Raw genomic sequence first — 11,440 nt, 5'->3', positions numbered from 1 at the left:
AAAGCCAAACCAAAACAAAAGGAGGTATAAGAAGATAAAGAAGAAGTAAGAATACTTCACTGGATAGGATTACTGTAAGGATGAAATGAGATCACATGTATGAACACTAGCAAGGTGCTCAGTAAACAGCAGTAGCTGTTTCTCTCTGCTTCCTTAATTTTTTTTATAAAAATGTTTTAATTTCAGGGGTCCATGTGCAAGATATGCAGGTTTGTTACATGAGTAAATGTGTGCAATGGTGGTTTGCTGCACAGATCATCCCATCACCTAGGTATTAAGCCCAGCATCCGTTAGCTATTCTTCCTGATGCTCTCCCTACTCCCCACAACCCTCCAACAGGCCCCAATGTATTGTTCCCTCCCATATGTGCATGTGTTCTCATCATTCAGCTCCCACTTGTAAGAAGATGTGCTATTTGGTTTTCTGTTCCTGAGTTAGTTTCCTGAGGATAATGGCATTCAGCTGTATCCATGTCCCTTGTAAAGGACATGATCTGTTTCTTTTTTATGGCTGCATAGTATTTCATGGTGTATATGTACTGCATTTTCTTTATCTAGTCTATGATTGATGGGAATTTAGGTTGATTCGATGTCTTTGCTATTGTGAATAGTGCTGCAAGGAGCATATGCATACCTGTATCTTTATAATAGAATGATTAATATTTGGGGGACATACACCCAGTAATGAGATTGCTAGGTCAAATGGTATTTCTGCCTCTATGTCTTTGAGAAATTGCCACACTGTCTTCCACAATGGTTGAATGAAGTTACATTGGCACCAACAGTGTAAAGGCATTCCTTTTTCTCTACAACCCCACCAGCATGTGTTGTTTTTTGATTTTTTTAATAATAGCCATTCTGACTAGTGGGAGATGGTATCTCATTGTGGTTTTAATTCGCATTTCTCTAATGATCAGTGATGTTGAGTCTTTTTTTTTCTGGTTTGCTGGCTGCATGCATGCCTTCTTTTACTAAGTGTCTGTTCATGTCTTTTGCTCACTTTTAATGTTTTTTTTTCTTGTAATTTGTTTAAATTCCTTGTAGATGCTGGACATTAGACCTTTGTCAGATGGATAGATTGCAAAATTTTTCTGTAGGTTGTCTTTTTACTCTGTTGATAATTTTTTTTTCTGTGTGGAAGCCATTTAATTTAATTAGGCTTATATGTCAGCTTTTGTTGTGATTACCTTTGGTGTTTTCGTCATGAAATCTTTGCCCATGCCTAGGTCCTGAATGGTATTGCCTAGGTTGCTTTCTAGGGTTTTTATAGTTTTGGGCTTTACATTTAAGTCTCTAATCCACTTAGAGTTGATTTTTGTATATAGAGTAAGGGAGGGTTCCAGTTTCAACCTTCTGCATATGGCTAGCCAGTTCTCTCAACACCATTTATTTTTTTCCTAGTTTTGTCTGCCTGTCTTATTTGAGACAGAGTCTTCAAACTCTGAGATTCTTTCCTCCACTTAGTCTATTCTGCTATTAATATTTTTGATTGCATTGTGAAGTTCTTGTAGTGTGTTTTTCAGCTCTAATAGGTGAGTTATGTTCCTCTCTGAACTAGCTATTTTGGCTGTCACTTCTGAATTGTTTTATCATAATTCTTAGCTTCTTTACATTGGGTTACAACATGCTCCTTTAGCTTAGTGAAGTTTGTTATTACCTTCCTTAATGAAGCCTACTTCTGTCTTTTCTGCCATCTCAGCCTCAGCCCAGTTCGGTGCTCTTGCTGGAGAGGTGTTGTTGACATTTGGAAGAAAAGGGGCACTCTGGCCTTTTGAGGTTTAGGATTTTTACATTAATTCATTCTCATCTTTGTGGGCTTATCTTTCTTTGATCTTTGAGGTTGCTGACCTCTGGATGGAGTTTTTGTGGTTTTTTGTTGTTGTTCTTGTTGTTATTTGTTTGCTTTCTTTTAACCGTCTGGCCACTCTTCTGTAGGGCTGCTTGATTTGTTCAGGGTCTACTCCAGACAGTAGTTGCCTCATTTTTTCCATACCTGAAGGTGTCACCCACAAAGGCTGTGAAATAGCAAAGACGGCAGCCAGCGCTTCCTCTGGAAGGAAGCTCCATCCTGGGGGTTACTGACCTATTACCATCTTAAATGCACGTGTAGGAGGTGACTGGCGACTCTGGTTTGGAGGTCTCACCTAGTCAGAAGGAACGGGATCAGTGATCTGCTTAAAAAAGTAGTGTGGCTACTTTTTGGTAGAGCAGCTGTTCTGTGTTGGAGATCGCTTCAGCTCCCAATTGGTTTGGGCTCTCCAAAGCCCACAGGCTGGACTGGCTGAGAAGCCCCAGTGGCCATGGTGGTGGCCTGCCTCGCCCCTCAGGCACTCCATCCCAGGGAGAACACTGGCAGGGGTGGCTGGAGGCCCCGGCTCGGAGCGCCCCGCTGGCAGAACCTCCCTTAAACAAGCAGTCTGTCCATTTCCAACAAAATAGCTGTGATATAGTAGGAAACTGCCTCTGCCTCTCTCAGCTTGGACTTTCCAAAGCCCGCAGGCTGGAACAGTTGAGTTGTCTAATCAACCCAGGTGGAGGCCCTCTCCTCCCCGGGCATTCCAGCCCAGGGAGCTATCAGAGCTCTGTTGGTAACACGTGCTGGTGGGTGTGGCTGGGGGTCTGGCCCCGGAAGTCCTGCCCAGTGAGGAGGAATGGATTGGAACCTCACTTAAAGAAGCAGTCTGCCCACAAGGGGAAAGCGGCTGTGTTGCGCCGCTGGGGGTGGGGAGAAAACCCTTTCTCCTCCAGACCATTTGGATTCTCCAAAGCCCACAGCTTGGAATGGCTGAGTCGACCAAACAGCAGAGTTGGAGACTGCCCTTTCCACCTGGGGCTCTGCCTTGTCTCAGGCAGGCTCCACATTGTTGCTGGGGGTTGGCTGTAATTCCAAGTCAGTGAGTCTTATTTTTGGAGGTGTCGTGGAGGTGGGACTTGCAGAATAAGGCTGCTTGGCTCCCCGGATTCTGCTGCCTTCCTTAGGGTATGTATGGACCTCCCGTCTTGCCTGAGTTGCAGATATGTCCGTTGGGGATCCCAGGGTTTCAGTATGCAAAGCTCCTGGGTCTTGGTGCATACGTGAGCAGCTGCTCTGTCGAGACTCCACACATCTCTGTGTGTCAGACCCAAGGACCTGGTGGGATGGGCTCATGAGTGGATCTCCTGATCCATTGGTTGCAACGATCCATGGGAGAAACATGGTTTCCCAGGGTCACACAGTCACTTACTGCTTCTCTTGGCTAGGGTTGGGGGTTCCCTTGGTTCTGTGTCGCTTGCAGATGGGCCATTGCCCCACCCTGATTTTCTTCATTCTCTCTGGGTCAAGTTGTTTCGGTAATCAGTCCTAATGCAAGAACCTGGATATTTCAGCTGAAGGTGCTGTATTCACTTGCCCCTTTCTTTCCTCTCTGAGTGCCCTGGACCTCAGCTGCTTCTAATCCACCATCTTGGCCCCTCTGCTTCATTTCAATGCTTCGGTTCTCACTCTGTGAAGCCCGTGAGTTCCAGCGTTGCTTGTACATTGGATTCACTGGGGAACTTTAGAAAATCCCAATATCAAGCCACACTGCAGACCAATTGTTTCAGGTTTTCTCAGGGTGGGGCCCAGGCATCAGCATTTTCCAGATACTCAAGGAGCTGATCTGTCTGCTGAGGTCCATGTGAGTAAAACCATGGCTGAAAGAGAGATCTAAAATGCTCTGTCAACAGTACCTACTGACTGCTGTTCCTTCTACTCTGGGAGCAGAAAATATTACTATCTTTGCAGTGATAATTATAATTTATGTCAACTCTAGTGCTGGTGACCAATTTTTCAATTCGACTCTCGTCTACCACAAATTCTGGGAACTCTACTTATGGTTGGGACAACACAGGGGGTTGGGAAAGTATTTGCCCAAAGTTCCTAAAATGGTGTTTATAAAATAAAATAGCCCAGGTGTGGTGGCCCACGCCTGTAATCTCAGCACTTTGGGAGACTGAGGTGGCGGATCACATGAGATCAGGAGTTCAAGATCAGCCAGGGTAACATGGTGAAACCCTGTCTCTACTAAAAATACAAAAATTAGCTGAGGATGCTGGTGCTACTGGAGAGGCTGAGGCAGGAAAATCACTTGAACCTGGGAGGCAGAGGTTGCAGTGAGCGGACATCATGCCAATGCACTCCAGCCTGGGTGACAGTGAGACTCTGTCTCAAAAAACAAAAACAAAAAACAGTGTTAGGTTTTTGCTTGTTTCTTTAACAGTTGTGATGGGTGAATGGCCCTCTTCAGCCACCCTGCTAGTAGATGAGCCCAGACAGCCCCAGTTACCATGGATCTTCCAAAAAGGAAAACTGCCATGCTGTCATGGCTACCATCACAGGCCTTCAGTGGAAGTAGGAGGGAGTAAGGGCTGTGAATGGAGAGAGGAGGAAAGAAGGAAAAGGAAGGAAGATGAAAAGACAAAGAGCAGAAGGAGGGGCAGAAGGGGAAGGAGCAGGCCAGTGAGACGTTAGGGGTCTTGCTGCCCCAGCGCCTGTGTTGGCTAATGGAAGGGAAGAAGGATGCATCTGAATTGTACTGAATGATGGGAGACAGTAGGAAAACACATTAGTTTTTCCTGTATCTTTCTTGCAGGCTTTTACTGCCATTTTCAGATAGTCCTAAGCCTCTTCCATGCTTATTCCTCCAGGGCAGTTTTTATCAAGGACATTACAATGACATGGTCATTGATAAAAATTGAGGGACCCATTCTCCTCCCCTAAACCCCACCAATTTGAGTAGTCTGACTCAGGTCTAGATAGAGACTAATCTGAATTCTTTACCCCGAAGAATTAAATCAGGATTAGCATTTGGGGTTGAAAAGTTTCACTGAGGCCAGGTGCTATGATAAAATGCCACATATTGAGATGGAATCGGATCTTGTAAAACAACAGAGGTAGCGATATGTCACTTACTTAGTTTAACCCACTCTGATTCAGAATTATGGTAATGTCAAGAATGTAAAACTTAAGGAATTTGACATAAGTATTTTCTGAAAATCACTGAACTCCACCATAAGAACTAAACATGCTTTAGTACTGAGTTAGCCTAAACACATACGTACATACATACATACAATCAACTCTGCATAATAGATATTGAAGGCTTGTTTTACTCTTCTAGCTTGTTTCTGTATAGCTGTATCTATTCTTAATTAAGGACTTGAAAATTCTTCACAACCTGAATAGCTGAGAGAAGATGGATTCATGTATTTGTTACTCCATTCCTCAAAACATTTATTAAGCACTTATTATGCCTTAGGTCTTGGAAAACAAAAAAGAGAAAGACACCTTCTCTACCATCAGTAAAGATAAAATCATAGCCATGAGACCCTAGGGAGCTGTGGGACCTCCTGGGAATTGTGTCTTTTCTAGTCTAATCTAGACTTCTTTTCCCATATAGTCAAAGCCTACAGATCTTTCTTTGCAAATCTTTGCAAATTGTCTTGTTCCTGATGGATTAAATGCACATATGGAATTCTTCCTTGGGCCATGCAATTTTGTAAAATATATATTTGGTTTTCATCCCCGTTTCCTAATATACAGCTCCTAAAACCCCTGGAATCTCTGGAGTGATAAGAATGTCTTTTGTATATGAATGAGATGACTAGTGACTGAGACCTCCAGGTAGCTTCAGGATTGAGTCTAGTCACTAGAAAGATTAAGGTGTGATTAGATGATTGGAACTTTCAGTCCCACCTCCCAAACTGCAAAAAGGTGTGAGAGCTGAAGGTTGAGTTGATCACCAATAGCAGTGATGTAATCAATCAGCCTATGTAATGAAGTCTCCATATAAACCCAAGAGGACTGGGTTCTGGATGCTTCTGGATAGCTGAACACATGGAGGTTCCTGGAAGGTGATGTGTCTGAGAAGGGCGTAGGAACTCCATACCTCTTCTCTCATACCTTGTCCTATCCATCCCCTCAGACTGGCATCTGAAGTGGAGGGGGCCAGTGTTGTAGGACTGAGACCTCAATCTGTGAGATCTGATACTACCTGATAGATAGTGTCAGAATTAAATCCAATTACAGGACACCTAGCTGGTCTGCTGCAGAACTGATTGCTTGGTTGGTGTGTAGGGAAAACCACCCCCACACCTCTGATATCAGATACAGTATACCGAATGGTGAGAGACAGTAGGAAAACACATTGGTTTTTCCTGTAGCTTTCTTGCAGGTGTTTAGTGCCATTTTTAGATAGTCCTAAGCCTCTTCCATGCTTGTTCTTGCAGGGCAGTTTTTATCAATGACACTGCTAAGGCTTTTGCTTTTCTCTAGCATGCCCTGGAAAAAGTGTGCTGCTGGACTTTCTTTCCTCTCTAGGAGTGATTTCTTTCAGTCCGTGTCCGTGTTGCACACAGCAAGTGATGCAATCTGAGCACCCTAGGTCTTCTTTCTCAGGAAGAAGTATGGGATATTTTAAATTGCTTTGGGTGGAATTAAATTGTAGCTAATTGAGATGGGTCAAAGGGGGAGACTAGTAGATTATGGGCAAGAAGATCACAGTGAGGAATGAGGGCCTGAGACACACATGGCAGTGTTGAGCGTATTTATTCCTTCCTTCTCTGAGTAAGGACAATCTGACTGGCAGAACCAAATCACAAATCAGAGTTGTATTAACCCTCCTGTGTTTAGCCATTTCCATATTGCTATGAAGGATTAGCTGAGACTGGGTAATTTTGTAAAGAGAAAAGGTTTAATTGGCTTACAGTTCTGTGGGTTGTATAGGAAGCATGGTGTTAACATCTTGGCTTCTGAGGAGGCCTCAGGAAACTTACACTTATGGGGGAAGGCGAAGGGGGAGCAGACTTGTCACATGGGCAATGCAGGAACAAGGCGGGGAGGAGGTGTCACACACTTTTAAACAGCCAGCTCTCCTGTGAAAGCATAAAGAGGATGGGGCTGACCCATTCATGGGAAATCCACCCCATGATCCAATCACCTCCTACCAGGCCCCACCTTCAATACTGGGGATTACAATTCATTACAAGCTTTGGATGGGAACACAGATACAAGCCATACCAACTGTTAATAAAATGACAGCAGCTATGCTGTCCAGTGAGACGGAAGGGCAGGAACCGTGGTTCACGAAGTGAGGCCCATTCAGCTATTGTGTTTTCCCAAATAAATTTGGTGATAGCTGCTGCAATGGAAGGCTATCAACTGGCCTTCTACATCCCCTTATGAAAGAGATGTTTTGCTAAAATAATTTTGGTGGTTTAAATAACACAGACTTGGATTTGTCCAGGCAGAGTTACAGGGTCACAACCAAGTGGTAGAGTCTGAGAGGGTTAGCTAGCCTATTTAGTGAGGAATTAGGAGTCTGTCTTCTGTAATCTTTAATTTACAAATCCTCAGTGATGTACCATTGTTTAACATAAATGAAGTATTTCTCTGGCCCAGTACAGGAAGACCATTTTCAGTTGTTTTATTCATAATGGTAATGAGTTTATAGTAAGCCATCCATGCTGGATCAGTCCACTTTGTGATTTAAAAAATCCCTTCTGTAAGAGTGGTATTCACGACTGGCATGCTGCCAAGGTAGTGGAACATTGTTTTACTTTGTGTGAAGCTCACCAGTTTGAGTGAACCAAAGCTATGAACTTGCCTTCAGAATAACCACCAAGGTGAAAAGCCCAGACTTGCCCATGGAAGTGCTTAAAAACTGTTTATAAAGGCTTATAAAGGCCTAAACTACTTATACAGTTTTGAAAACATCATTTACTGGAACTTCAATTTGAATGATTGCCTTAAGCTTGGTGCAGTAGTATAAAATTCTCATTTCATATGGAAAAAAGGAAAATACTGTTCTTTTTAGAGTTCCTTTCTCATATCTAATTACATAAAATTTAAAAACAGACTTATTTATTTTTTCAAGACAGGGTCTCAACTTATTTATTTTTTCAAGACAGGGTTTCACTCTGTTGCCCAGACTGTGGTATGATCACAACTCACTGCAGCCTCAACCTCCACAGGCTCAGGTGGTCCTCCCAGCTCAGCCTCCCAAGTAGCTGAGACTAGGCATGCACCACCAGGCCTGGCTAATTTTTGTACTCTTTTGTAGAGAGGGGATTTCACCATGTTGCCCAGGCTGGTGTCTAGCTCCTGGGACTCAAGTTATCCGTTGGTCTTGGTCTCCCAAAGTGCTGGGATTACAGGTGTGCACCACTGTCACAGCCTAAAAACATATTTAATAAACATTATTTATCAGGGAAGTTTTAGTTTCATAGCAAAATCGAGCAGAAATACAGAGATTTCTCATACATTTAAACCTTTGCACTTATTTATGTAATTGGTTTGTTTGTCTTCTTTTAGATTTTGAGAGTTCTTTGTACAGTCTAGATATAAGGTCTTTGTTATGTTTGTGAATTGCAATGTTTTTTCCCCCAGTCTGTGAATTATCTTTCCATTTTCTTAACCGTTTATTTTGATGAGCAGATGCTTTAAATTTCAATTAAGTCCAATTTGTCAATTTTTTTCTTCCATGATTTTTGAGTTATACTTTTTGTGTCCCATCTAAGAAATCTTGCCTAACCCCAGGTCATAACTATTTTCTTCTGTTTTTTTTTTTCCTACAAATTTTATAGTTTTAGGTTTGTCTGTTAGGTCTATGATCCATTTTGAACTAATTTTGTATATGATGTTAGATAAGTTAAAAAAAATTGTGTATAGTTAATTAGTCCAGCACCATTTGTTGAAACAACTCTCTTTTTTCCATTGAATTACCTTGGCACCTTTGTCAAAAAATCAGTTGACCATACGTGTGTGTTTATCTGTACTCCATTCTGTTCCATTGATATATATATCTTTGTTTGCCTGTTTGTTTTGCTAATACTACATTATCTTGATTATTGTAGCTTTATAGTAAGTCCTGGAATCTGATATTATAAGCTCTCCAACTTTTTTTTTCAAAATTGTTTTGGTTATTTCTACTTTAAAAAAAAGACATGAGAAAGCATAATTTGTAAATTAAGAAGGATTTTTATGCAGGGCAACTATAAACAGTATATGTTTCTCTTTTTAGTAGATAAGCAGGTTATCTCTAAGAAAGGAAACGGAGATTATGAAATAACTTGCTTAGGGATAATAGACACTACTTGTTGAAACTCTATTTGTTCCCTTGGGTAGGAGGGCTTATTTCTGGTGGTGTCAGGGGTGCTGGAATCCCAGTGGGGCTAGGGTGACTTTTTCCTTCAGGGCTTCTGTGGCCATTCTGTCAGCCATTCTTTGAACGTCCCTGACTTTCTCACAGTCTTTGCCCTCAAACATGAATCTTGTACTTAGAATGTCTTCCCTCCTTATATACTCACTGATCTTTTATGACTATGTAAGCATTGATCCCTACCATGTGCCTGCATGGTTCCCTGTGAAGCTTTCTCTGGGCAGCTCCCATGTCCCCATTCCTCCATTGATTCATCAACATGAAGCATCTACTGTGTACTAGTCAGGTCCTGTGTGGGTGCTGGAGATATGACAATAAACGGTGCAGTGGTGTCTAATGGAAGAAGTCTGCCATGGAGACAGATATGTGTCTGCAAGAAGGTGTTACCCATCAAGGGCTATGAGGGCAGTTCTGGTAGAGACAAAAGGAGAATGATGAGGAGATGAGTCAAGAAAAAATATCAGGTGGACAGCTGTTTATATTTGCTTCATTTGGATTACTTAGAAAATATTTCACTTATTTAAGGCATTTTTAATTTAGACGTTTCTATAATTAGATTGACTCCCTCTTATCCCTTCATTGTTATGAATTTTTAATGTTTTTATGATACTCGTATAGTAGTGACGGATATGCAGTTGGGACTTTTGTAACTGTCAGTTTTCATTGAAAAATAGAGCTAAAAGAATAGAAAAGATCTATTAAGCACCTGATAATTTTGAGATGTTCTCCAAAGCACTATGAGAAATACAATAAAAGGCATAAAAAAAGAAAGCTTGCTGTGTACTTGATGTGATCAACTACAAATACAGATGAACACATAAGAATTTATAACATATTTTAGTGATAAACCGATCTCACAAAGTGACATTATTATTCATCAATTAAATTGCCTAATAAATAACTGCTCTAGAAGTTCAAAGGACAGAGATAGTCAGCAAGTTTTCATGAAGGAAGTGGAATTTGATCTTGATGCTGAAGTACAGTTAGTATCTGTATAGGTGAAGAGGATGAAGAGATTAGGAAGGTGAATAGTGCAAATAGTTTTGGCATTGGAATCAGAAAACTGGGTTCCTCCTCATCTTACAGGGCTCAACTCCTATCATCTTTTCCATGAAGTCCTTATTGACACCTCTCTCCCTTTCCCTCCCACCAGGTAGAATGGACCACCCCCTCTGCACTCCTACTATGCACCATATATGCAAAAACTACAGTGCTTTATTGCTTGAAAAAAAAGTTACTTTGTCACTTATTTGCTCTGTGACTTTGGACAAGTAGATAAATCCTTCTGTGTCTCAGTTTTTCTTTTTTATTTGTAAAATAGAGACTTCTACCTCATGGGGATGGTTTGAAAGTTGACTAGAATGATATTTATAATGTAACTCATATAGATAAGGTACACACAAAGTCTAGGCCAAACGTTACGTTTCCGTTCGTTGATAGCAGCAAAAGCGTGGAGGGGGAAAGGCAGAACATGTCTTGGGCAAGGGAGCAGGGCAGATAGGCTCATCCCAGAGACTCTGTAGAGGAGGGTGGGGGCTCATGCTGGAAAGTGGCTGGGCCTTTGTCCTGCTGGCAACCGGATGTCCTTTCCTATGTGGCACCTTGCTAGCTTCTAAAATCAGTATCTTCCTTTATCCCCCTTCAGTTTAATCAACAAAAATTTGAAAGCTGTACCAAACATAAGAGGCTTAAGTTAGATTTATGAAATTCCAGTTTAGCCACTTCACACTTTAAGTCATACAAGTCGAAAGAAAAACAAGAGATTTTATTTTTTATGTGAATATTTTCTATTGAATATCTACAATTTATTTGTGTCAAGTTTAAAAGAATCAGACACTCATTTTCTGACCATATATTTTACCATTTGTAAATGTAGTTGAATACAAGAAAATAAAATATAATTACTAAGAATCCAAAAACATCAAGGAACAAAATCACGTTGTTTAGAAGACTGACCAGGAATGACTTAGTCTAAAATTAGTCTATGACTGATTTTGGTCAGTTAAATGTTAGACCATTTAAATTTAATGTTTAACTTCTTCAAAGTCTATGTGAACGTTTTGTTTCTAGCTAGAGATGCTCATGAATGAAAAACAGTTAATAAATACATTTATAGGTATGAAATCATAAACCAGCATAAGCAATTCTCTGTTCAGGTCTGGTAGATGTAGGCATCATAATGCAGGGAATATACAGTGAGTCACTGAAACTGAAATTGCTGGAAACCCACAGACATCCTGTAGTCAGAAAAAAGTCAGCTGCTGT

The sequence above is a fragment of the Aotus nancymaae genome, unplaced genomic scaffold, assembly GCF_030222135.1.
Source record: "Aotus nancymaae isolate 86718 unplaced genomic scaffold, 86718_ANA_hifiasm-v0.15.2.pri h1tg000036l, whole genome shotgun sequence".
Lineage (NCBI taxonomy): Eukaryota > Metazoa > Chordata > Mammalia > Primates > Aotidae > Aotus > Aotus nancymaae.
Note: the sequence above shows the minus strand (reverse complement) of the source record.